The sequence below is a fragment of the Heterodontus francisci genome, chromosome 34, assembly GCF_036365525.1.
Source record: "Heterodontus francisci isolate sHetFra1 chromosome 34, sHetFra1.hap1, whole genome shotgun sequence".
Taxonomy (NCBI): Eukaryota; Metazoa; Chordata; class Chondrichthyes; order Heterodontiformes; family Heterodontidae; genus Heterodontus; species Heterodontus francisci.
In genome coordinates, this window is record NC_090404.1 from 42,667,431 (window position 1) to 42,694,356 (window position 26,926).

At 45.8% G+C, this 26,926-nt stretch overlaps 1 long non-coding RNA gene across 1 annotated transcript; it reads right to left on the bottom strand.

The window, feature by feature from the left end:
• Positions 1-501: 501 nt before the first annotated feature.
• On the bottom strand, positions 502-15,650 carry LOC137349421 (uncharacterized). Its single transcript, XR_010969395.1, has 3 exons — positions 15,436-15,650; positions 4,088-4,204; positions 502-1,125 (listed from the first exon to the last, which is right to left on the bottom strand). It is a non-coding gene; the product is annotated as an uncharacterized lncRNA (long non-coding RNA).
• Positions 15,651-26,926: the final 11,276 nt, after the last annotated feature.

The following is a 26,926-nucleotide window of genomic DNA, read 5'->3' on the forward strand; positions in this document are numbered from 1 at the left end:
GTGAGGGTTGTTTTCTTTGGAACAGAGGAGGCTGAGGGGAGACCGAATTGAAGTGTAGAAAATGATGATGGGTCTAAATAGAGTGGATAGGAAGGACCTATTCCCCTTGGCTGAGGGGTCCATAACCAGGGGCATAGATTTAGAGAAAGAGGTAGGAAATTTAAAAGGGATTTGAGGGGAAATGTTTTCAGACAGAGGGTGGTGGGGATCTGCAACTCACTGCCTGGGAGGGTGGGAAAGGCAGAAACCCTCACAACAATTAAAAAAGTACTTGGATATGCACGTGAAGTGCCCTAAACTACAAGGGTATTATTACGACCGACCGCTCAAGTCAAAGCCCCCCAGTCAAAATATACAATTTTGATAGTGGTGGGAGAAACGCACTGTTGATTCAGTCCCGTCCCTCACAGATCGCCTGACATTTTAAACATTCCAAATTAAAGATCCAGCCAAATTGTACCATCTATTAACCCCCGAATAAGGCTAACCAAACCAGGTGTCTTTAGATCAACAAATTAACTGTTTAATTAGAAAAACTAAATTCTTAAACACTACTAACATATAAACAGTTAAAACAGAAAAAATAGTGACTTTGCATATTTATGCTCCTGCCGAAGTGAAATCTTCCTAAATGGAATAGTCCAATGTTGCTTGAAGTCCTCACAGCCGTGTGATGGGGGGAGAAAATAAAAGTTTCTTCAACAGTAGAACAGTCCACAGTCTAGTTCAGCAGTTGAATTGATGCTGTTCTTCTCCAGCGATAAATTTCAACAATTACAGTTCAGTAGTTAAAGGAATTGGATATTTTTTTTTCGAAATTAATCTGGCTTGACATCAGAATTCTGAGAGTATAATAAATAGGGTTTAAATAAACCAAGAGAGAGCTCTCTTTTCCTTCAGTATATGCTGGATGACAATCTATGTCTGTCTCTGTTAACGGTGTCTCAAATGCTACTTTTTCAACTAGTTTCAAATGTCAATTGGAAACAATGCATCTCTCGATCTTCAGTCTGAGTGGCTGTATCCCGGGGCAACGAGAATACATTCTTCGACTCAGTCTCTGGAGCTTGTTGCCTTAAAGCAGTACTGTTCCTTTTCCAGCCTTAAAGGCACACTGCATTCTTCCTAGAAAAACAAATACAGGATCATCACACTATGGACCAAGAGCTGGAAAGCGGGATTAGGCTGGATGGCTCCTTGTCAGCCAACGAGGACACGATGGGCCGAATGGCCTCCTTCCGTACTGTAAATTTCCAGGATTCTAAGTTGAGAAGCAGCCCCTTCGGGTAACGATACAGGGGCTGTAACCTCTCACAGTGAATATATACATGGCCCATGGACTCTTCAAGGCTGCAAACATCACATGCAGCCTGAGAGTGGGTGAAGCTGCTGAAAACCCTATTGTCCAGTATGCTCCATCTCCTGGGCACTCGGACCCAGTTGGAAACAGTTTGTCAGGTCCTGTTTGCTCTCTGTGCCTTCACCAAGATGGCTGTGCTTGCACCCTGACCCCGCCCTGTCCAAGATGGCGGCCAGTGACCCCTCTCCCCCGGGCCTGTCACCATGAGGTAAACACAGGGCCTCTTGGCCTACCCCAGGTGCATATAAAGCCTCCCAGCCCACCCACGGCTCCAATTCCTCCCCTGTACCCACAATCTCCTCTCGCCTCCCGATCCACCTGGTCCATCTCAGTCCATCTCCATTACCTACGCTGGACATGCTCAGTGCACAGTTCGATCCCATGCCAATACACCGGGCCCCTGTGGTCATTGAAAAGGGACTGACCCTTATCACGGGAGTCCTGGGTAATGAATCCTCCACTGAAAGCTCCAAATATTGAATGGATGATTTTGTGTCATCCCATTGAGATCAGGGCCAGAGAGACAATGGAGAAAATTATTAAATAAATTATACAGAAACCCGAGTGCCCAGGACATCAACTATAGTGTGAAGTACACTGGGAATTCTGTTCTTCACCCACATTTGGACTCAGGAATTAGAGGGATGTTTTCATAACTTGTAGTTGACACCAAACTGGATGATAGAACTAATAATGTGGAGGAGTGCATTGAAATCCAGGAAGACATAAACAGGCTGGCAGACTGGACAGATAAATGGGAAATGAAATTCAACATAGTGAAATGTGAGCTGGTTCATTGTGGGAGGAGGAATAAGGAGGCCAGTTATTGGTTAGAATGTAAGAACTTAAATGGAGCAGAGGAGCAAAGAGATCTGGGAACAGAGTCACATAAATCACGAAAAGGAGCAACACAAGTGGATAAGAGAGCAAAGAAAGAGCTGATGTTCTTTTCTCGAGGAATACAATGTAACAGGAGGGAGGGAATGTTACATTTATAGAGAACCTCACTTAGAAGGACTGTGAGCAGTTCTGGTCTCCAGATTAAAAAAGGATATTGAAGACTGAAGAAAGTGCAGAATAGATTTACAAAGATGTCACCAGAGAGGATGTTACTATCCAGCAAGATTGAGCAGGCTGGGGATCCTTTCTCTGGAAAAGAGAAGACGAGGAGGAGATCTGATAGAGGTCTTTAAAATTATCAGGGAGTCAGAACAAGGGGGCAGCAATATAATACAGACATTAACAGGTCAAATAGAGAACTTAGGAGGAATTTCTCTACTCAGAGAGTGGTGAGAATGTGGAACTCACTGCCATGTGGAGTGGATGAAGGTGATAACAATGATGTGTTTAAGGGGATGCTCAATACATTTATGAGGGAGAAGGGAATAGAGGGATGTGGGGGCAGGGTGGGATGATGTAATTAGATTGGGAGGAGGCTCATGTGGATTATAAACAGCAGCACAGACTAGAGGGGCTGAACGGCCTGTTTCTGGGCTGTAATTCTGTGTACATTCAGCCTGGGTGCATTAATGCTCAGGTTCACTGGGCCCAGGGGTGGATGAATGAAAGTTCTGGCTCTATGTTATAGACGATGCTGCCGAGTACTGCAGGTGATGGAGAAGAGTTTCTCTCTATCTACCCTATCAGTTTCAATTAATATCTTGAAAACTTTGATCAAATCACCCCTTAATCTTCTGAATTCCAGGGACTACAACCCTCACAGTGAGGTGAATCATTCTGGCAGAAGGAATAGGGAGAGGCAACAAACACTTAATGGGACAGTTCTAAAGAGTTTGCAGGGATAGAGGGACCTGAGGGTTCATGTGCAGAGATCACTGAAAGTGGAAGGATGTGTTGAGGGAACAGCTGGCAAAGCAAATGGGATCTTGGGCCTCATAAATAGAGGTATTGAACACAAAAGGAAGGAAGTTATGCTGAACATTTATAAAGCTCTGGTTAGGCCACAACCAGAGTATTGCATCCAGTTCTGGTCACCACACTTTAGGAAGGATGTGAAGGTCCTTGAGAGGGTGCAGAGATTTATCAGAATGGTTTCTGAGATGAGAGAATTTAACTACAAGGTTAGGTTAGAGGAGCTGGTGTTGTTCTCCTTGGAGCAAAGGAGATTGAGGGAAGATCTGATAGAGGTGTTGAAAATGATGACAGGTTTAGATAAGGCAGACCAAGAAAAGCTGTTCCCATTAGCTGATGATACAAGGATTAGTGGACACAGATTCAGGTTTTGAGATACAGGAGGGATGTGAGGAAGCAGTTTTTTTACACAGTGAATGATAATGACCTGGAACTCACTGCCTACGAGGGTGGTGGAAGTGGAGACGATCAATGATTACAAAAGGAAATTAGATGGGCACTTGAGGCAAATAAACCTGCACGACGACGGGGATAGAGTGGGGGAATGGGACTGACTGGATTGTTCTCCAGAGAGCTGGGATGGAATCAAAAAGATCAATGTCCTCCTTCTGTGCTGTAATGACTCTGTGACTCATTTGTGTAATCTCTCCTCATAATTTAACCCTTGGAGTCCAAGTGTCATTCAGGTAAATCTACACTGCACTCCCTCCAAGGCCATTATATCCTTCCGAAGGTGTGGGGCCCAGAACTGAACACAATATTCCAGGTGTGGTCTAACCAGGGCTTTGTGTATCTCAGTGCTTTTCCACTCTCACTGATACCTGAAATCTTTTCCCACAGACAGAACAGACAAACCTTTCTCCTTCCACATTCAAAGGCCGATGATATTCAGGTCCTAATGTGACTCTGTCAGATCTTGATGTGATGTTTGGCTCGAGATTCCCCATCTGCATATCCCCTGCTTCTAAGCCCCTGTAAAAGGAGTTAACAAAAACCATCACTGTCAGTCCAGGATAGAAATTCACAACATTCTCTCCTCCTGCTTCCTGGCCCAGGATGACTGTACATGCACCCTGCTGTACATTGTCCTGAGGGAGGCCACACACCAGCCTGGATTCACGTCTGCGGCTGCAGAAACGCCTGTGTATTCCCCTATCAAATCTCCTATCACTATTGCTCAGTCAGTCAGCTTCGTGACCCTCTGTGAAGCTGATCCAACTGTGCTGCCATGGCCTTGACTCTGGCTGCACTCCTTAGATGAACCATCACTTTCATCAGTATTCAGAACTGAATACTGGTTGGAGAGTGAGATGCACTCAGGGGTCTCCTGCATTCCCTGCCTGTTTCTTCTTGACTGTCAGTTGGCCACCCATTGCCTCTCTCCCTGCATACTCTTAAGCTGCAGGGTGACCATATCTATAAACGTGCTGTCCACAAATCTCTCACCTCATGGTTGCACCGCAGTGACACCAGCTGCAGTTCATGCTCCGAAAACCAGAGCTCGAGCTGCTGCAACTTGTTTTATCTTCATCCATGTGATGTGGGTGTTGCTGGCTCGGCCAGTATTTATTGTCCATCCCAAACTGCCCTTGACAACTGAGAGGCTCGCTCGGCCATTTCAGAGGGCATTTCAGAGTCAGCCACATTGCTGTGGATCTGGAGTCACATGTAGGCCAGACCAGGTAAGGACAGCAGATTTCCCATCTCATGAACCAGATGGCTTTTTAATTGCAGATTTATTAATTGAATTTAAATGTCACCATCTGCCGTGGTGGGATTCGAACCCATGTTCCAGTGACATTACCCCGATGTCACCACCTCCCCCAATGATACTTCCTACACTAATGGTTATCTGGAGTTGGCACATTACACAGGATGTGCATTCCAGAGGTCGGAGCAGCCCCACCATTGGCAGGAATTTGGGACTCGTAACCGCAAAGGCTTTTGTCATCAAAAAGGACTGTGTAATGTATCAGTGTGGTGTGAGATAGTCAAGTGTTGAATAAGTAAAGAAAATATCTTTGTAAATAGCTGACACCACAATTTACAATCAAAGTGCTATTTAGTTAATTGTGGATTTCTTTTAGTTTAGTTATTTGAACAAAAGACTTAAAATGTGAAATCTTGTGTAATTTATTAGTGTGGTCTGGGGATTCATATCTCATATTTTTCATATTGACAATCTGTGAGGTCGTAACAACTGGAAAGTGGGATGAACAGATACAATGGGCGGAATGGCCTCCTCCTGTGCTGTAAATAGAGTCAGAGAGTTAGACAGCACAGAAACAGGCCCTTCGGCCCATCGTGTCCGTGCCGGTCATCAAGCACCTAACTATTCTAATCCCATTTTCCAGCACTTGGCCCATAGTCTTGTCTGCTATGGTGTTTCAAGTGCTCATCTAAATACTTGTTAAATGTTGTGAGGGTTCCGGCCTCTACCACCTCTTCAGGCAGTGCTTTTCAGATTCCAACCACCCTCTGGGTGAAACTTTTTTTTCCCCCACAAATCCTCTCTAAACCTCCTGCCCCTTACCTTAAAATCAATGTCTCCTGGTTATTGACACCTCCACGAAGGGAAAAAGTTTCTTCCTATCTAACCTATCAATGCCCCTCATAAATTTGAATACCTCAATCATGTCCCCCTTCAGCCTTCTCTGCTCTAATGAAAACAACCCCAGCCTTTTCAGTCTCTCTTCATACCTGAAATGTGCCAGACCAGGCAACATCCTTGTGATACTTCTCTGCACCCTCTCCAGTGCAATCACATCCTTCCTACAGTGTGGTTCCGAGAACTGTACACAGTACTCCAGCTGTGGCCTAACTAGCGTTTTATACAGTTCCACCATAACCTCTCTGCTCTTATATTCTATGCCTCAGCTGACAAAGTTTCTTCCTGCCGACCTGATCTATGCTCCTCATAATTTTATATACCTCAATCATGTCCCCACTCAGACTTCGCTGCTCGAAGGAAAACAACCCTAGCCTATCCAGTCTCTCTTCAGAGCTGAAATGCTCCAGCCCAGGCAACATCCTGGCGAATCTCCTCTGCACCCTCTCCAGTGCAGTCACATCTTTCCTGTGGTGTGGTGCCCAGAACTGTACACAGTACTCCAGCTGTGTCCTCACTAGCATTTTTTACAGTTCCATCATAACCTCCCTGAACTTATATTCTATGCCTCGGCTAGTTGATACAAGTATCCCTTATACCTTCCTAACCACCTTATCTACCTGTGCTGCTGCCTTCAGTGATCTATGGACAAGTACACCAAGGTCCCTCTGACCCTCTGTACTTCCTCGGGTCCTACCATCCATTGTATATTCCCTTGCCTTGTTAGCCCTCCCAAAATGCATCACCTCACACTTCTCAGGATTAAATTCCATTTGCCACTGCTCTGCCCATCTTACCAGCCCATCTATATCATCCTGTAATCTAAGGCTTTCCTCCTCACTATTTACGACACCACCAATTTTCATGTCAACTGCGAATTTACTTATCATGCCTCCTATATTCACATCTAAATCATTAATGTACACTACAAACAGTAAGGGTCCCAGTACCGATCCCTGCTGTACACCACTGGTCACAGGTTTCCACTCGCAAAAACAACCCTCGACCATCACCCTCTGCCTCCTGCCACTAAGCCAATTTTGGATCCAATTTGCCAAATTGCCCTGGATCCCATGGGCTCTGACCTTCTTAACCACTCTCCCATGTGGGAGCTTATCAAAAGCTTACTGAAATCCATGCAGACTACATCAACTGCTTTACCCTCATCTACACACCTAGTCACTGCCTTGAAAAATTGAATCAAGTTAGTTAGACACGATCTCCCCCTGACAAAGCCATGCTGACTATCCCTGATTAATCCCTGCCTCTCCAAGTGGAGATTAATCCTGTCCCTCAGAATTTTTTCCAATGTTTTCCCAACCACTGATGTTAGACTCACTGGCCTGCAAGTACCTGGTTTATCCCTGCTACCCTTCTTGATAATGGCACCACATTCGTAGTCCTCCAGTCCTCTGGTACCTCTCCTGTGACCAGAGAGGATCTGAAAATTTATGTCAGAGCCCTTGCTCTCTCCTCCCTTGCCACACATAACAGCCTGGGATTCATCTCATCTGGGAGTGGGGATTTATCCACTTTTAAGCCCGCTAAAACAGCTAATACTTCCTCACTTTCAATGCTAATATGTTCAAGTGTATCACAATCCCCCTCCCTGATCTCTACACCTACATCATCCTTCTCCGTAGTGAACACAGATGCAAAGTAATCATTTAAAACCTCACCTATGTCCTCCGGCTCCACACACAGATTGGCACTTTGGTCCCTAATGGGCCCCACTCTTTCACTGCTTATCCTCTTGCCCTTAATATACTTAGAAAATGCCTTAGCGTTTTCCTTGATCTTGCCTGCCAGTGTTTTTTCATGCCCCCTCTTTGCTCTCCTAATTACTTTTTTTTGTACCCCCCCCCCCCTCCCCCACCCCCCAAACTACACTTTCTATACTCCTCCAGGTCCTCTGCTGTTTTCAGCACTTTGAATCTGGCATAAGCCTCCTTTTTTTTTTCTGATCCAATCCTCTATATCCCTTGACATCCAGGGTTCCCTGGACTTGTTGGTCCTACCCTTCACCTTTACGGGTACATGTTGCCTCTGAACCCTCACTATTTCCTCTTTGAATGACTCGCACTGGTCTGATGCAGACTTTCCTACAAGTAGCTGCTCCCAGTCCACTTTGGCCAGATCCTGTTTTATCATATTGAACTCGGCCTTCCCCCAATTCAGTACTTTTATTTCCAGCCCGCCTTTGTCTTTTTCTTAGAGTTATGGTCACTATCCCCGAAATGCTCCCCCACTGACACTTCTACCACTTGTCCAGCATCATTCCCTAGGATTAGGTCCAGTACTGCGCCTTTCCTTGTTGCACTTTCTCGGTACTGGCTCAAAAAAGTCTCCTGTATATATTTTAAGAACTCCGCCCCCTTTAAGTCTTTTACACTCAGACCATCCCAGTTGATATCAGGTAAGTTGAAATCCCCTATTATTACTCCATTATTTTTACACCTCTCTGAGATTTGCCTACATCTCTGCTCCTCTATCTCTCCCTGACTGTTTGGAGGCCTGCAGTACACTCCCAGCCAAGTGATTGCCCCCTTTTTGTTTTCAAGTTCTACTCATCTGGCCTCATTTGAAGAACCTTCTCAGATATCATCCCTCCTTCGACAGGTTTGCGTCTTCCTGCAATGAATTTGACCTAACCATCAGCCTCAAGAAAACGAACATCATGGGGCAGGACGTCAGAAATGCTCCATCCATCAATATTGGCGACCACGCTCTGGAAGTGGTTCAAGAGTTCACCTACCTCGGCTCAACTATCACCAGTAACCTGTCTCTAGATGCAGAAATCAACAAGCGCATGGGTAAGGCTTCCACTGCTATGTCCAGACTGGCCAAGAGAGTGCGGGAAAATGGCGCACTGACACGGAACACAAAAGTCCGAGTGTATCAGGCCTGTGTCCTCAGTACCTTGCTCTTCGGCAGCGAGGCCTGGACAATGTATGCCAGCCAAGAGCGACGTCTCAATTCATTCCATCTTCGCTGCCTTCGGAGAATACTTGGCATCAGGTGGCAGGACTATATCTCCAACACAGAAGTCCTTGAAGCGGCCAACACCCCCAGCTTATACACACTACTGAGTCAGCGGCGCTTGAGATGGCTTGGCCATGTGAGCCGCATGGAAGATGGCAGGATCCCCAAAGACACATTGTACAGCGAGCTCGCCACTGGTATCAGACCCACCGGCCGTCCATGTCTCCGCTATAAAGACGTCTGCAAACTCGACATGAAATCGTGTGACATTGATCACAAGTCGTGGGAGTCAGTTGCCAGCATTCGCCAGAGCTGGCGGGCAGCCATAAAGACAGGGCTAAATTGTGGCGAGTCGAAGAGACTTAGTAGTTGGCAGGAAAAAAGACAGAGGCGCAAGGGGAGAGCCAACTGTGCAACAGCCCCGACAAACAAATTTCTCTGCAGCACCTGTGGAAGAGCCTGTCACTCCAGAATTGGCCTTTATAGCCACTCCAGGCGCTGCTTCACAAACCACTGACCACCTCCAGGCGCGTATCCATTGTCTCTCGAGATAAGGAGGCCCAAAAGAAGAAAGAAAACAAAGAAACTGCAGTAATTGACTCCTTGATCAACAGTGCAATGCGACCGCCTCTTTTATCCCTTCTCCTGTCACACCTGAAGATTCTATACCCTGGAATATTGAGCTGCCAGTCCTGCCCTTCCCTCAACCATCTCTGTGATAGCAACTATATCATAATCCCATGTGCTAATCAACGCCCTCAATTCATCTGTCTTGCATTAAAATAAATGCAATCCAGCCTTGCATTTGTCACTTGTGCCTTAACAGGTCTATATTTGCTCTGCCTAACAGACTGACTCAGTTTCTCTTCGAGATTTGACTGAGCATCACCCACTCCTATACCTCCACTCTGTATCCCATTCCTCTGCCAAATGTGTTGAAACTGCCCCCAACAGCACTCGTAAACCTCCCAGCAAGGATGTTCGTCCAACTTGGACAAGTCCCACCTTTGCCAGAAACAGACCCAGTGATCCAGGAAGCTAAAGCCCTCCCTCCTGCACCATCTCTTCAGCCACGCATTCATCTGCTCTATCCTCCTATTCCTATACTCACTAGCATGTGGCACTGGAGTAATCCAGAGATTACAACCTTTGAGGTCCTGCTTTTTAATCTGCTACCTAGCTCCCTAAATTCTTGTTTCAGGTCTTCATCCTCTTTTTACCTCCGTCGTTGGTACCGATGTGTTCCACGACCTCTGACTATTCACCCCCCCCCCCCCCTCCTTTCAGAATGTCTTGCAGCCATTCCGTGACTATCTTGACCCTCGCACCAGGGAGGCAACATACCATCCTGAAGTCACGTTTGTGGCCACAGAAATGCCTATCTGTATCCCTTACGATAGAATCCATTATCAGTATAGTTCTTCCAGTCCTTTTCCTCCCCTGCTGTGCAGCAGAGCCATGCGTGGTACCACAAACTTGGCTGTTGCTGCTTTCCCCTGGGAGGTCATTCCACCCAACAGTATCCAAAGTGGTCTATCTGTTTGAGAGGGGGATGGCCACAGGGGACTCCTGCACTACCTGCCTGCGCCTACTACTCCATCTGGTGGTCACCCATCTCATTTCTGCCTGTGCAGCCATTACCTGCAGTGTGACCACCTCTCTAAAGGTGCTATCCATGACGTCCTCAGCATCGCGGATGCTCCACAGTGAATCCACCTGCAGCTCCAGCTCCATAATGCGGGTAGTCAGTAGCTGCAGCTGGATCCACTTCCTGCACACATGGTCATCAGGGACACTGGAAGCATCTCTGATTTCCCACATAGCGCAAGAGGAGCATATCACGGGGCTGAGCTTTCCTGCCATGACTTACCTTTAGATTAATTAGTTACTCCCTTTAAAAAATATTAATTACACTAGAGGCTTGTTCTACTCCAAACACTACCCACGACAATCTAAATTACTCTAATTGAAGAAAAACACACTCTGAGAACTCACTTTATCACTCGAGGTCTTTTTTTTAAACAAAAAACAACTTTCCCCTTATTTTTTAAAGCTAATTAAATTGACTAACAGTTGTTAATTACCCAACCAATCACAAACAAAGAACAAAGAACAGTTCAGCACAGGAACAGGCCATTCGGCCCTCCAAGCCTGCGTCAATCTTGATGCCTGCCGAAACTAACATCTTCTGCACTTCCGGGGCCCATATCGCTCTATTCCCTTCCTATTCATATATTTGTCAAGATGTCTCTTAGACGTCGCTATCGTATCTGCTTCCACCACCTCCCCTGGCAGCAAGTTCCAGGCACTCACCACCCTCTGTGTAAAGAACTTGCCTCGCACATCCCCTCTCAACTTTGCCCCTTGCACCTTCAACCTATGTTCCCTAGTAACTGCCTCTTCCACCCTGAGAAAAAGCTTCTGACTATCCACTCTGTCCATGTCGTTCATAACTTTGTAAACCTCTATCATGTCGCCCCTCCACCTCCATCGTTCCAGTGAAAACAATCCGAGTTTTTCCAACCTCTCCTCATAGCTAATGCCCTCCAGACCAGGCAACATCCTGGTAAACCTCCTCTGTACCCTCTCCAAAGCCTCCACGTCCTTCTGGTAGTGTGGTGACCAGAATTGCACACAATATTCTAAGTGTGACCAAACTAAAGTTCTGTACAGCTGCAGCATGACTTGCCAATTTTTATACTCGATGCCCCGACCGATGAAGACATGCATGCCATATGCCTACTTGACTACCTTATCCACCTGCGTTGCCACTTTCAGTGACCTGTGGACCTGTAAGCCCAGATCTCTCTGGCTGTCAATACTCCTAAGGGTTCTGCCATTTACTGTATACCTCCCACCTGCATTAGACCTTCCAAAATGTATTACCTCACATTTGTCCTGATTAAACACCATCTGCCATTTCTCCGCCCAAGTCTCCAACCGATCTATATCCTGCTGTATCCTCTGATAATCCTCATCATTATCCGCAACTCCACCAACCTTTGTGTCGTCCGCAAACTTACTAATCAGACCAGCTACATTTTCCTCCAAATCATTTTTCTATACTACAAACAGCAAAGGTCCCAGCACTGATCCCTGCGGAACACCACTAGTCACATCCCTCCATTCAGAAAAACACCCATCCACTGTTACCCTCTGTCTTCTGTGACTGAGCCAGTTCTGTATCCATCTTGCCAGTTCACCTCTGATCCAGTGTAACTTCACCTTTTGCACCAGTCTGCCATGCGGGACCTTGTCAAAGGCTTTACTAAAGTCCATATAGACAACATCCACTGCCCTTCCTTCATCAATCATCTTCGTCACTTCCTCAAAAAACTCAATCAAATTAGTAAGACACGATCTCCCCTTCACAAAACCATGCTGCCTCTCGCTAATAAATTCATTTGTTTCCAATGGGAGCAAATCCTGTCCCGAAGAATCCTCTCTAATAGCTTCCCTTCCACTGACGTAAGGCTCACCGGCCTATAATTTCCTGGATTATCCTTGCCACCCTTCTCAAACAAAGCAACAACATTGGCTATTCTCCAGTCCTCTGGGACCTCACCTTTAGCCAATGAGGATGCAAAGAGTTCTGTCAAGGTCCCAGCAATTTCTTCCCTTGCCTCCCTCAGTATTCTAGGGTAGATCCCATCAGGCCCTGGGGACTTATCCACCTTAATGCTTTGCAAGACACCCAACACCTCCTCCTTTTTAATAATGAGATGACTGAGACTATCTGCACTCCCTTCCCTGTGCTCATCATCCACCAATTCCTTCTCCTTGGTGAATACTGATGCAAAGTACTCATTTAGCACCTCACCCATTTCCTCTGGCTCCACGCATAGATTCCCATCTCTGTCCTTGAGTGGGCCAACCCTTTGCCTGGTTACCCTCTTGCTCTTTATATATGCATAAAAAGCCTTGGGATTTTCCGTAATCCTGTTTGCCAATGACTTTTCATGACCCATTTTCGCCCTCCTAACTCCTTGCTTAAGTTCCTTTCTACTATCTTTATATTCCTCAAGTGCTTCGTCTGTTCCTAGCCTTCCAGCCCTTACAAATGCTTCCTTGTTCTTTTTGACTGGGCTCACAATTTCCCGTGTTATCCAAGCTTCCCGAAACTTGCCAAACTTGTCTTTCTTCCTCACAGGAACATGCTGGTCCTGGATTCTAATCAGCTGACGTTTGAAAGACTCCCACATGTCAGATGTTGATTTACCCTCAAACAGCCGCCCCCAAACTAAATTCGTCAGTTCCTGCCTAACATTGTTATAATTAGCCTTCCCCCAATTTAGCACCTTCACCCGAGGACTACTCTTATCCTTATCCACAAGTACCTTAAAACTTATGGAATTATGGTCACTGCTCCCGAAATGCTCCCCCACTGAAACTTCGACCACCTGGCCGGGCTCATTCCCCAATGCCAGATCCAGAATGGCCCCATCCCTAGTTGGACTATCTACATACTGTTTCAAGAAGCCCTCCTGGATGCTCCTCACAAATTCGGCCCCATCAAAGCCCCTAGCACTAAGTGAGTCCCAGTCAATATTGGGGAAGTTAAAATCACCCACCCCTACAACCCTGTTACCTTTACATCTTTCCAAAATCTGTCTACATATCTGCTCCTCTACCTCCCCTGGCTGTTGGGAGGCCTGCAGTAAACCCCCAACATTGTGACTGCACCCTTCCTATTCCTGAGCTCCACCCATATTGCCTCACTGTCTGATCCCTCTGAGGTGTCCTCCCGCAGTACAGCTGTGATATTCTCCTTAACCAGTAATGCAACTCCCCCACCCCTTTTACATCCCCCTCTATCCCACCTGAAGCTTCTAAAGCCTGGAACATTTAGCTGCCAATCCTACCCTTCCCTCAACCAAGTCTCTGTAATAGCAACAACATCATCTTTCCAAGTACTAATCCAATCTCTAAGTTCATCTGCCTTACCTGTTATACTTCTCGCATTGAAACAAATGCACTTCAGACCACCAGTCCCGCTGTGCTCAACAACATCTCCCTGCCTGCTCTTCCTCTTAGTCCCACTGGCCTTATTTACTATGTCTTCCTCATTTACTTCACTAGCTGTCCGACTGCTCTGGTTCCCACCTCCCTGCCACACTAGTTTAAACCCTCCCGAATGACACTAGCAAACCTTGCAGCCAGGATATTAGTGCCCTTCCAGTTTAGATGCAACCCGTCCTTCTTGTACAGGTCCCATCTTTCCCTGAAGAGAGCCCAATGGTCCAGATATCTGAAACCCTCCCTTCTACACCAGCTGCTCAGCCACGTGTTTAGCTGCACTATCTTCCGATTTCTAGCCTCACTGGCACATGGCACAGGGAGTAATCCAGAGATTACAACCCTAGAGGTCCTGTTTTTTAACTTAATATTTAACTCCCTAAACTCCCCCTGCAGGACCTCATCACTCTTCCTGCCTATGTCATTGGTACCGATGTGTAACACAACCTCTGGCTGTTCACCCTCCCCCTTCAGAATGCCCTCTGTCCGTTCAGAGACATCCTTGACCCTGGCACCAGGGAGGCAACATACCTTCCTGGAGTCTCTTTCACGTCCACAGAAGCGCCTATCTGTGCCCCTGACTATAGAGTCCCCTATAACTATTACTCTTCTGCACTTTGTCCCTCCTTGCTGAACAACAGTGCCAACCGTGGTGCCACTGCTCTGGCTGCTGCTGTTTTCCCCTGATAGGTCACCCCCCCCCCCCCTCCCCCAACAGTATCCAAAACGGTATACTTGTTCGAGAGGGGGATAGCCACAGGGGATTCCTGCACTGACTGCCTGCCCCTTCTCGCGGTCACCCATCTATCTGCCTGCACTTTGGGTGTAACCACTTCTCTAAAACTCCCGTCTATGACGCTTTCCGTCACCTTGAAAATTTCCCGTGATATCACTAAGTCCTTTTTTTCCCTCTTTCGAGTCTCAGCGCACACCGAGAGAGACAGGGAGCCTGTCGCCGCTCTGGATCAGCTTCCTCACATGTCCACCAGTCGTCGCTCCGCTACCAGCTAAGTAAGGGCGTTGAGCCCCGCTCTTTATTTATAGCCTGCCATGTTTTATGTTTTCTATTTTCTATTGCACAGGATGTTCACTGCAGAGGTTGCAGCAGCCCTGCAATTGCTCCAGCTATTAGGTAATAAACTTGCTACTACCAGCGGCACAGTGGTTAGCACCACAGCTCCAGCGATTCTGGGTTCTCCCTGTGACCGCGTGGGTTTCTGCTGGGTGCTCCGGTTTCCTCCCAAAGCCAAAGATTTGCAGGTTGATAGGTAAATTGGCGATTGTCAATTGCCCCGAGTGTAGGTAGGTGGTGGGGGAATTGAGGGGATGTGGTAGGAATATGGGATTAATGTAGGATTAATATAAATGGCTGGTTGATGGTCGGCACAGACTCGCTGTATCTCTAAATAAATAAATAATAAACCTCAATACTTAAAAATAAAATACGGCTCACCGGCTACTCACTTCCCTTCTATTGGTGTCAGTTAAATCTCAGGAAGCTGCCCCTTATTCTGATGAAAACTGGAATGTTTAATTTCCAGCTCCTTGGACAAACTTCCTAATTTTGGAGAAAGGGAAACAAAGTTACAAAACTTACCAGCCAATCAACTCACAGGCTTCCTGACTCGGTGGAAACGGGAGAAGAAACTGGGAAATGGCGGCTCGGAGACTGAAGTCGCTGCACCATCACTTTAATGCGGCCCCTCCCTTCCCCCGGGGTTCTCGCCGCACGTCCGCCGAACCCGGCGGCTCTGATTCAGGGCCTGAGAGCCGTTGAAACTCGGTGTGACCGAGGCTGCGCTCAGCTTCCGGGAGAGGCACCGCGCATGCTCCGCGGAGACAGGCGGACACCGTGGGGCGGAGCCTTCTGACGCCTGCGTGTTGCTGTTCTTGGGGTGGAGATCGGCCGTATTTCTGCGCGCGGTGCATTCTGGGCAGTATAGGCTGCCATTTACCAGTCGGAGAATGGACGGGTAGTTCATGGTTCATACTCAGAAAAATAAAATGGTATAAAGCAGCAAACATATATTAATGGCGCGTTTGCTGGCAACGTAACCAAATAGGTGCTGCATCACTGGTACATGCGCAAATGCAACCTCATCGACTGAAACGCAACTGTGCCTCAAGCAGCTGACAGGAGTAAAGATGGCGCTGCTGAAATTGACACAAAACACGACTTAAATCCAAACCGCCTCAATGGTCGCATCCAGGTCCCTGCTCCCTCCCCTGATCGCCGCTTTAATCACCGCATTCAGTTTCATGTTCAATCACAGCTTATCTTCCCCGCTCCCTCCGATGCCCTTTGATTCGTCATTTTCAATGACAATGCGCAGTGCCGAACTGCTTTTCGCCGAAGCGCAATGCCAAGCAGTGTGAGTGATGGCGGCGGACAAGGTCCTTGTGAGTTGTATCACACACTGCACCCCCTTTTCCTCCGAGGATGTTTCACTGGAGTTGTGTTGCTGAGTGTTTCGAAACTCTGTCTGCTAGAGCTGGAGGAGATTATAGAGATAGTGAGGCGTGAGGGTATGGAGAGATTTGAAAGCAAGGATGAGGATTTTAAAATTGAGGTGCTATTTAACTTGGAGCCTGTGTAGGCCAGTGAGCACAGTGGTGATGGGTGAACAGGACGTGGTTCGAGTAACGACACAGGCAGCAGAGTTTTGGATGATCTAAAGTTTATGGAGGGTAGAATGTGTGATGCTGACCAGGAATGTGTTAGAATAGTCAATTTGAGAGGTAACAAATACATGAATGTAAGTTTCAGTGGCAGATGAGCTGAGACAGTGGCGAAGTCTGGCGATGTTACTGAGGTGGAACTAGGCAGTCTGAGTGATGGTGCTGATATGCAGTTGGAAGCTCATCTTGGGATCAGATATGATACTAAGGTTATGAATGGTCTGGTTTAGCCTGAGACAGTTGCCAGGGAGAAGGATAAAGTTGGTGCCGAGGGAGTGAAGTTCGTGGCAGGAAGTGAAGACTTCCCAATCTTTAATTGGAAGAAATTTCTGTTCATCCAATACTGGATGTCAGACAGTCAGGATGGTGTGTGACTTGGAGGGGAACTTTGAGGTGATGGTGTTCACATACACCTGCTACCCTGGTCCTTCTAGATGATGGAAGTTGAGGGTTTGGGAGGTTATGGTCAAAGTTCTGGTCCAATTGTACATACATAAAATCACCCTCTTCTCCTCCCTCCCTCCCTTTTCTCTCCTCTCCCTCCTTCCTCCTATAGAGGGCAGAGTCTTGTGTAGGACCAGACGAGTTGGCAGGTTCCCTTCCCTGAAGGACATTATTGAACCAAATGGGGTTGTCCATCAATCCAGCAGCTTTCATGGTCACTTTTTCCTATTGCCAGTCCCATGAATTACCAGATTCATTCAGCTCCATTTCACAACCTGCCTTTGTGTTTTTGTGGCTTCTCTCACAGACATTTTTTCCATTTTCAAGCAATTTCACAGGGTTTTAGAAGAGGAGGATTTGCAGTTGTGAAATGCAAAGCAAACATTTTATCGGGTTCTGAAGGAGTTGCCCAATTTATCGTAACCCAAATATCACTGGATTTTGAACATGGAAGGAAAAAGCACTGATCACAGTGGGGAGAAACTGTACACGTGTTCTGTGTGAGGAAGAGGTTTCAGCCGATCATCGGGCCTGTTGAAACACAAGTGCAGTCACACTGGGAAGAAACCATGTAAATATGGGAACTGTGGAAAGGATTGAATCATCCATTTGTGCTGGAAACCCATCCATGCAGTCACACTCTGGAGAGGCTGTTCACCTGCTCTGAGTGTGGGAAGGGATTCACTCAGTCATCCTACCTGCTGAAACACCAGCGAGTTCATACTGGGGAGAGACCTTTGAAATGTCCAGATTGTGGAAATTGCTACAAATGTTCTACTGAACTGATGTCCCATCAACGTGTTCACATTGAGGAGAGACCGTTTAGGTGTTCTTATTAAAGGGCTGGGTTCAAGCAATCATCTGAACTCACTGTACACCAGCGCAGTCACACTGCAGAGAGACTGTTCATCTGCTCTGTGTGTGGGAAAGGATTCATTACTTCATCCCACCTGCTCAGACACCAGCGAGTTCACAATGGGGAGAGGCCATTCACCTGTTCAGAACACAGTAGGGGATTCACTACTTCATCCCATCTTCTGACACACCAACGAGCTCTCACTCGAGAGAGGGCATTCTCCTGCTCTGAGTGTGGGAAGGGTTTCACAACTTCATCCAACCGGCTGACACACCAGCGAGTTCACACTGGGGAGAGGCCATTCACCTGCTCAGAGTGTAGGAAGGGATTCACTACTCCATCCCATCTTGTGACAACACCAGCGAGTTCACACTGGTGAGAGGCCAGAGTGTGAGAAGAGATTCACTATTTCATCCAACCTGCTGACACACCAGCGAGTTCACAAGTAACTCAGGGCTGAGAAATGTCCATGAAACAGCAGATTTCCAACATTGGGATTTTGGAAATCCAACAATAGGTTCTCCCTTTCCGACCGTGACCGGCTTTGACAAAAATTAAAGCAATCAGTTCTGATGTTCTTTTTTAAAAGTTGACCAAATACAAAACTGCTCGGTGGTCTTTTTACCTGTTTTTAAGTTGTGTTTATTGTTTAGATTCGGTGGAAAGGAACTTGAAGCAGGATAGTAAGTGGGTGGATGTGCATACTCCTCCACAACTTCTGTGTGTTAGTGTTCTGTAAATTTCCAAAAAGGACACAGACCAATTCCCAATATTTGTTTTTGCCTTCATGGGATATCTTAGCAGAGACCACCGGAGAACTGACACAGCTCATTTGACATGGCTTAAAATTAATGGTGCAGGATCAGTAGCTGGCAATTCGCTGGTCTGCAGCAAAAACATTGGTCTGTCAATAGGAATTTGAAACTTGGTTCCATTTACATTTGAGCATTTTGAAGACAGAGGTAGATAGATTCTTGATAAGCAAGGAGGTGGAAGGTTATCGGGGGTAGGTGGAAATGTGGAGTAATCAGTTCAGACATGAACTTATTGAATGACAGAGCAGGCTTGAAGGGCTGAGTGGCCGACTACTGCTCCTAATTTGTATGTTTAGACACACACTGCTGTGCACAAACAAAGTAATTTCTGAAAACACTGTACAAACTGGTTACTGAATGTGAATGTCCTGCACTGAGCATGAGTTGTCTAAACGTCATATGTCCTGTGCATTGCAGCAACTGAAGTGATCTGGAATTTCCACTTATCGGTTTGCTCAGGTGTGTGGCTGAATTCCATTCATTGTTCATCTCCATTTTCACTGTCTACTGCCCCAGTCACACTGTAAACCTGGAGTCTGTGTGAAGCTGTCTTTTACACCATAGTGCTGGAAGATAAGGAGTATAAATCTGGCCATCTTTTTTTAACGTGTGGTTTGACATTGCTTAAGATTATCTGGAAAAGCTGTCGTGCACCTGGTTTTGCTTTCTGCTTCGTTCAGGTGATTATCTCAGCCCAAAGTAAGAAAAAGGACCCCACTTATCGTCAAGTTTCTGGATTGTCAACATTTGTTAAATGTTTAGTTTTTATTAATTTATATACCTACTGATTTTTGCACATCACTTCCCAAGGTGCCAGAATGTGCAGTCTAGTATGCTTCTAAATGTTGCTTTCCAGTGAATTTGACACATCTTCACAGAACACCTTTTACATGAAAAATCTAAAAATAGGCAGAAGCAGGACATTGAGAACATGAAGCTCTGTAAAACCCAATTATCAGCTGTCAGGTAAGTCTCATGAAATTGTATTCTGAGTACAGTGTACTTTTATTCATTACATATGCAAAATTGTACAAAATTACCATGACACAACTAGTTTGCTTCATTAAAAGTGCTAAAATTACATAATTCCTTGTCAGAAAAAAATTCTGACTTTTTGTCTTCAGCCACTAATTTTCAGACTTTTTGATCTTTGGCCACTCACCCTTGCATTTCTAACTTGTTTTTGTGAAATACTCTCCTTATTATTGCTCAACTGCTGGACAACTCTGATTACATTTATATGCGCTTTTTAAAATTCATGCATGGAGTGTGGGCGTCGCTGGCTCGGCCAGCATTTATTGCCCATCCCTAATTGCCTTTGAGAAGGTGGTGGTGAGCTGCCTTCTTGAACCGCTGCAGTCTATGTGAGGTAGGTACACCCACAGTGCAGTTAGGAAGGAAGTTTCAGGATTTTGACCCAGCAACAGTGAAGGAATGGCGATATAGTTCCAAGTCAGGATGGTGTGTGACTTGGAGGGGAACTTGCAGGTAGTGGTGTTCCCATGCATTTGCTGCCTTTGTCCTTCTAGATGGTAGGGGTTGTGGGTTTGGAAGGTGCTGTCTAAGGAGCCTTGGTGTGTTGCTGCAGTGCATCTTGTAGATGGTACACTTTATGCATGTCCATGATGTGTCTCCTCAGATTTAACTCAAATGCGATTTGTAACCAATAAATGATGTTTCGGGCATGAATTGTAGTCTGGTTTCTTGGTGATTTGTCAAGAAAGATTTAATTCATTCACTCAGCAGCTCGAGAGGAACCAGACTGAGGTTTAATGAACATAAGAAATAGGAGCTGGAGGAGGCCATTTGGCCCTTCGTGCTGCTGTGCCACTCACCCAGATCAAACACTGGAATAAAAATCCTCCTCCTGGGGCAATTGGATGAGTCCAGGTCTGATAACAGTGTCTGATTCCTGGTCTGATGCTACTGTAGGTAATGCACAAGTGGTGAACCTATTAGTTCCTGTTAGTATCATGTTGCGTGCCCCTGTCTACCATGTGAGAAACTGGGGTTATATTCTGTGATGGGGTGATTGTATATTTTTAAGACATCAAAATGTTATATGGTATAGTTTCATCTTAAAATACCACACAAAAAATTAGAAGAGGGCATGTTCTCTTTGAGAACTTTCTTGAGTGGAGACACTTTTATCACCAGGTGCCCTCACACTACACAGTGGTAGATAATTGTGGTCTCCTCTACACTGAGGAGGCTAAATACAGACTGTGTGACCGCTTTGTGGAACACCATCTTCAGTCCGCAAGCATGGCCCTGTGCTTCCTGTTTCTTCTCATTTTAATTCTCTACCTTGCTCTCAGTCTGACCTATGTACGAACATATGAACACATGATCTAAGAGCTGGAGTTGGCAATTCAGACCTTCAAGCCTGGTCCGCCATTCTACAAGATCATGACTGATCTGTTTGTGGATTCAGCTCCGCTTTCCTGCCGACCCCCGATATCCTTTGACTCCCTTGTTTGTCAAGACTCTGTCTACCTCTGCCTTAAAAACATTCAATGACCCTACCTCCACCGAGTTCGGGGAAGAGAGTTCCACAGACTCACGACTCTCTGAGAGAAATAAATTTCTCACGTCACTCTGTCTTAAATGGGAGAGCCTTTAATTTTAAACTGTTCCCCAGTTTTCGCCTTCCCCATAAGGGGAAACGTCCTTTCACCATGCACCCTGTCAAGTCCCCTCAGGATCTTATATATTTCAATGAGGTCAACTCTCATCCTTCTAAACCCCAATGAATACAGAACCAAACTGTTCACCTTTTCCTCAAAAGATAACCCTTTCTCCCAGGAATCAGTCGAATGAACCTTCTCTGAACTGCTTCCAATGCAACTATATCCTTTCAGTAAGAAGACCAACACTGTACAGAATATTCCAGATTTGGTCTCACCAATGCCCTGTACAACTGTGGCAAAACATTTTTTATATTCCATTCCCCTTGTAATAAATTACAGCATTGCATAATGGCTGTATCTGGGGCAAACAAGATGCACTTTCCTTGGTAACGTCTGAGGCTGGCTTGTTCTCCCTCTCTGTATGGCTGTATCCAACAGCAACCAGAATGCACCTTCTCGAACTCCTGAGGCTTGCTTGTTCTCAAAGCAGTACTGATCATTTGCTGCCTTAAGGAGAGACATGTTCCTGTGAAAATGAGGGATAGAAATGGCAAGATTAGGGAACCATGGATGACAGGTGAAATTGTGAGACTAGCTAAGAGGAAAAAGGAAGCACACATAAGGTCCAGACGGCTGAAGAAAGACGAAGCTTTGAAAGAATATCGGGAATGTAGGACCAATCTGAAACGAGGAATTAAGAGGGCTAAAAGGGGTCATGAAATATCTTTAGCAAACAGGGTTAAGGAAAATCCCAAAGCCTTCTATTCATATATAAGGAGCAAGAGGGTAACTCGAGAAAGGATTGGCCCACTCAAGGACAAAGGAGGAAAGTTATGCGTGAAGTCAGAGAAAATGGGTGAGATTCTAAACGAGTACTTTGCATCGGTATTCACCGAGGAGAGGGACATGACGGATGTTGAGGTTAGGAACAGATGTTTGATTACTCTAGGTCAAGTCGGCAGAAGGAGGGAGGAAGTGTTGGGTATTCTAAAAGGCATTAAGGTGGACAAGTCCCTAGGTCCGGATGGGATCTATCCCAGGTTACTGAGGGAAGTGAGAGAGGAAATAGCTGGGGCCTTAACAGATATCTTTGCTGCATCCTTAAACACGGGTGAGATCCCGGAGGACTGAAGAATTGATAATGTTTCCCCTTGTTTAGGAAGGGTAGCAGGGATAATCCAGGTAATTAGAGACCGTTCAGCCTGACGTCAGTGGTAGGGAAGCTGCTGGAGAAGATACTGAGGGATAGGATCTATTCCCATTTGGAAGAAAATGGGCTTATCAGTGACAGGCAACATGGTTTTGTGCAGGGAAGGTCATGTCTTACCAACTTAATAGAATTCTTTGAGGAAGTGACAAAGTTGATTGATGAGGGAAGGGCTGTAGATGTCATATACATGGACTTCAGTAAGGCGTTTGATAAGGTTCCCCATGGTAGGCTGATGGAGAAAGTGAAGGCGCATGGGGTCCAAGGTGTACTCGCTAGATGGATAAAGAACTGGCTGGGCAACAGGAGACAGAGAGTAGCAGTGGAAGGGAGTTTCTCAAAATGGAGACGTGTGACCAGTATTGTTCCACAGGGATCTGTGCTGGGACCACTGTTGTTTGTGATATACATAAATGATTTGGAGGAAAGTATAGGTGGTCTGATTAGCAAGTTTGCAGACGACACTAAGATTGTTGGAGTAGCAGATAGTGAAGGGGACTGTCAGAGAATACAGCAGAATATAGATAGATTGGAGAGTTTGGCAGAGAAATGGCAGATGGAGTTCAATCAGGGCAAATGCGAGGTGATGCATTTTGGAAGATCCAATTCAAGAGTGAACTATACAGTAAATGGAAAAGTCCTGGGGAAAATTGATGTACAGAGAGATTTGGGTGTTCAGGTCCATTGTTCCCTGAAGGTGGCAACGCAGGTCAATAGAGTGGTCAAGAAGGCAGACGGCATGCTTTCCTTCATCGGACGGGGTATTGGGTACAAGAGTTGGCAGGTCATGTTACAGTTGTATAGGACTTTGGTTCGGCCACATTTGGAATACTGCGAGCAGTTCTGGTCGCCACATTACCAAAAGGATGTGGATGCTTTGGAGAGGGTGCAGAGGAGGTTCACCAGGATATTGCCTGGTATGGAGGGCGCTAGCTATGAAGAGAGGTTGAGTAGATTAGGATTATTTTCATTAGAAAGACGGAGGTTGAGGGGGGACCTGATTGAGGTGTACAAAATCATGAGAGGTATAGACAGGGTGAATAGCAAGAAGCTTTTTCCCACAGTGGGGGATTCAATTACTCGGGGACACGAGTTCAAAGTGAAAAGGGAAACGTTTAGGGGGGATATGCGTGGAAAGTTCTTTACGCAGAGGGTGGTGGGTGCCTGGAACGCGTTGCCAGCGGAGGTGGTAGATGCGGGCACGATAGCGTCTTTTAAGATGTATCTAGACAGATACATGAACGGGCAGGAAGTACAGAGATACAGACCCTTAGAAAATAGGCGACATGTTTAGATAGAGGATCTGGATCGGCGCAGGCTTGGAGGGCTGAAGGGCCTGTTCCTGTGCTGTAATTTTCTTTGTTCTTTGTTCTTTGTTCGTAAAGACACACTGCACACATCCACCCCCCGCGACCCAAAAAAAAATAAGTAGGATCATAACATCTCCACCCCTGGTGGAATGAAATACCATTCCGATAATGCGTTTCATTACAATGTAAAAAATGAAATTGCAAAAACAAATGATAACACATTTTCGTCCACATTTACAGATATACACTTTTCAAGAATATTGGAACGACAGCAACAAGTTCCACCAGAACATTTTCAGTTTCAATTTTTTCAAAGATTGTCCCAATTAACCCATTTCAAATTTCCAAGCATAGTCTTCCAGCTGTTTCGTGCTTTCCTTCCAAGTGTCCTATTGTCCATCACTTCAGCCAGGTGCACTGCAGAGCTCGGAGCACTGACCTCTACTGGGTTCACTATTCTCTGAGAAGTTTCTTGAGTACCCCTTAACCTGTGTGGCATCACGTGACACTGGAAAAACCCAGTCCTGGGTAACAGAAGCTGATCTTGTCTTACCCTGGGGTGTCAAAGGAATTTGACAGTATCCCTCCAACACATCTGTCTCTTTAAGACATATGGTGTTGTCCACTCTGTCCATGCAGTACTTTAAATGATAATTTGGGCAGGAGTCTGCCTTCTTGACCACCATGACCTTTCTTTAGTCTAGGCAAGTTAGTGCAATCCCACCAGGTTTAGGCATCAAGACCACCTGCGAATTCCAGCTGTACTGGACTGCATTGGACTCTGCTTCCACTTGGGCTGGTCTATTTGGACCTAAACGACAAGGATGTTGTTTTAAAGGAATGGTTCCCCCTACACCCACATCATTTGTACATCCTGGCTTATCCCTACAAGCTTTTTGAAACTATGTGAAAAAAAAACTGTTCAGTCTTCACGCCGTTTTTCCTCTTAGTGCAAAAGCATTTTGTCTAACTTTCCTACATATTCTGTATTTCACTAATAGGATAGTTGGTGGTTAAATCTGAGAATTTACGAGGCCTGCCTTTGCCTCATCCTCACAATCCGTTTCCTTGTCAACAGTCCTGTTTAACTGAAATACCTGTATTGGCTTATCCTCCTCCTTGTGGGAATATTGTTTGAGCATATTAATGTGACACAACCAGTTCTCCCGGTGATCAGGGGTGTCAATAAAGTAACCTACCTTATCCAATCTTTTGATCAATCTATAGGGCCAGTGAACCGTGCTTTTAATGGTTGTCCCTGTAATGTAACCACTAAACTAATCAAACAACTTCCCTTCCTGGCCCTCGTACTAACTGACATTGTAAACAGTTTCCTTTCCTCAGTTACTTCCTGCTCCCTTTTAAAACTGTCATTATCACCCACCTCCTCAAAACCTCCACCCTCAACCTCTCTGTCCTTGTAAACTACCACCTCATCTTCACCCTCTCATTCCTTTCCAAAGTCACTGAATGTCTTTTTGCCCCCAATCCGTGTCCACCTTTCCCAGAATTCCATGTTTGAACCTTTCCAATCAGGTTTCCATCACACAGAACTGAAACAGCTCGAATCCATGTCACAAAGGACATTCTCTGTGCATGTGGGGCACCATCGCTCCTCAAACATCTTAACCTCCCAGTCGACCACACCATCCTCCAACGCCTCTCCTCCACTGTTCAGCTGAATGGGACTGACCTCCCTTGGCGCCATTCAGATCTATCCAATCATAGCCAAAGAATCTCCAGCAATGGTTTCTCTTCTCACCCCATTAACTTTCAAGGTTCCCAAGAATCTATCGATAGCCGCCTCTATCCCCCATTTATCAGCTGCCCCTCAGTGACATCATCCAAAGACATGACATCAGGTTCCACATGTGTGCTGATGTCACATATCTCTCCATCACCACCACCTCTCTTGACTCCTCCAGTGTTTCTGTGTTGTCAGCCTCCTTGTCTATTCTAATGCTCTTCTGATTGACCCCCACCCCCACCATGCATAAACTGCAGCTCATTCAAACTCTGCTGCTGTTTACTCCAAGCATCACAAATTTCCACTCATCCATCATTACTGAGCTTACTGATCTACAATGGCTCCAGGTCCTCTAATGTCCCCATTTTAAAATTCTCATCTCATGTTCAAATCTCTTCAAGGCCTCACCCCTCCCTGTATCTGTAATCTCCTCCAGCCGAACAACCCTCAGAAAACTCTGCATTCCTCCAACTCTGACCTCTTACACATCCCTCACTGTCTTTCTGTCCCATTGCCTGTGCCTTCAGTCACCGGCCCGAAGCTCAGGAATTTCGTCCTCACACCTTTCTGCCAGTTCACATCTCTCCTCCTTTAAGACCCTACTAAAAACCTACGTTTTTGACCAAGCTTTTAGTCAGTCATTCTAATTATCCTTCTTTGGCTCAGTGTCAATTTTTGTCTGATTTTTCCATTTATGTTCTGAGATGCACCTTCAGACACTCTCCTACTTTAAAGATACAGTGTAAATGAAAGGCATTTTTCAATCCCATTGTAACAGACTGGGGAAGCCAGTATTAAAATAATATTTGGGTATAATGAAGTAAAGTCATAGATCGGCCATGATCTCATTGAATAGCAGAACAGACTCGAGAGGCTAAAAGGCCGATTCCTGTTTCTATGTCCCGAATAGACTTGGACTGAAACACAACTGATGAATGGAAAGTCATGGGAGAACTGGGGAGAAGGCACTGCAACTGGAAACAAGCAGGTGAGCAGAGTTAGAGAGTGGGGTAAGTCTGGGGAGAATGTACATATAGAACTGGAGCAGGCCATTCAGCCCCTCAAACCCGCTGCAGATCCTGCCTCATCAATTAGTCTCCACTTATCTTGAAGAAATTAATATTTCTTGAAGATATATCCAAATATTAAACTTCAGCCCAGTTACTGGGATAATCAACATCAGCAAAAACAAACCCCAACTATCAGAATGAAAATGGTTCAGTCCTGGATGTGATTAACAGCAGCAATAACAGCAGAATCCAAACCCTGCAGTCACTTGTGAACCTCAGCAGGTTGATTGGCTGAGCGAATCCCCTTCCACACTCAGAGCAGGTGAACGGTCTCTCCTCAGTGTGAACTCGCTGGTGCTGCATCATGTGATTTTTGCTTTTCAAACTCTT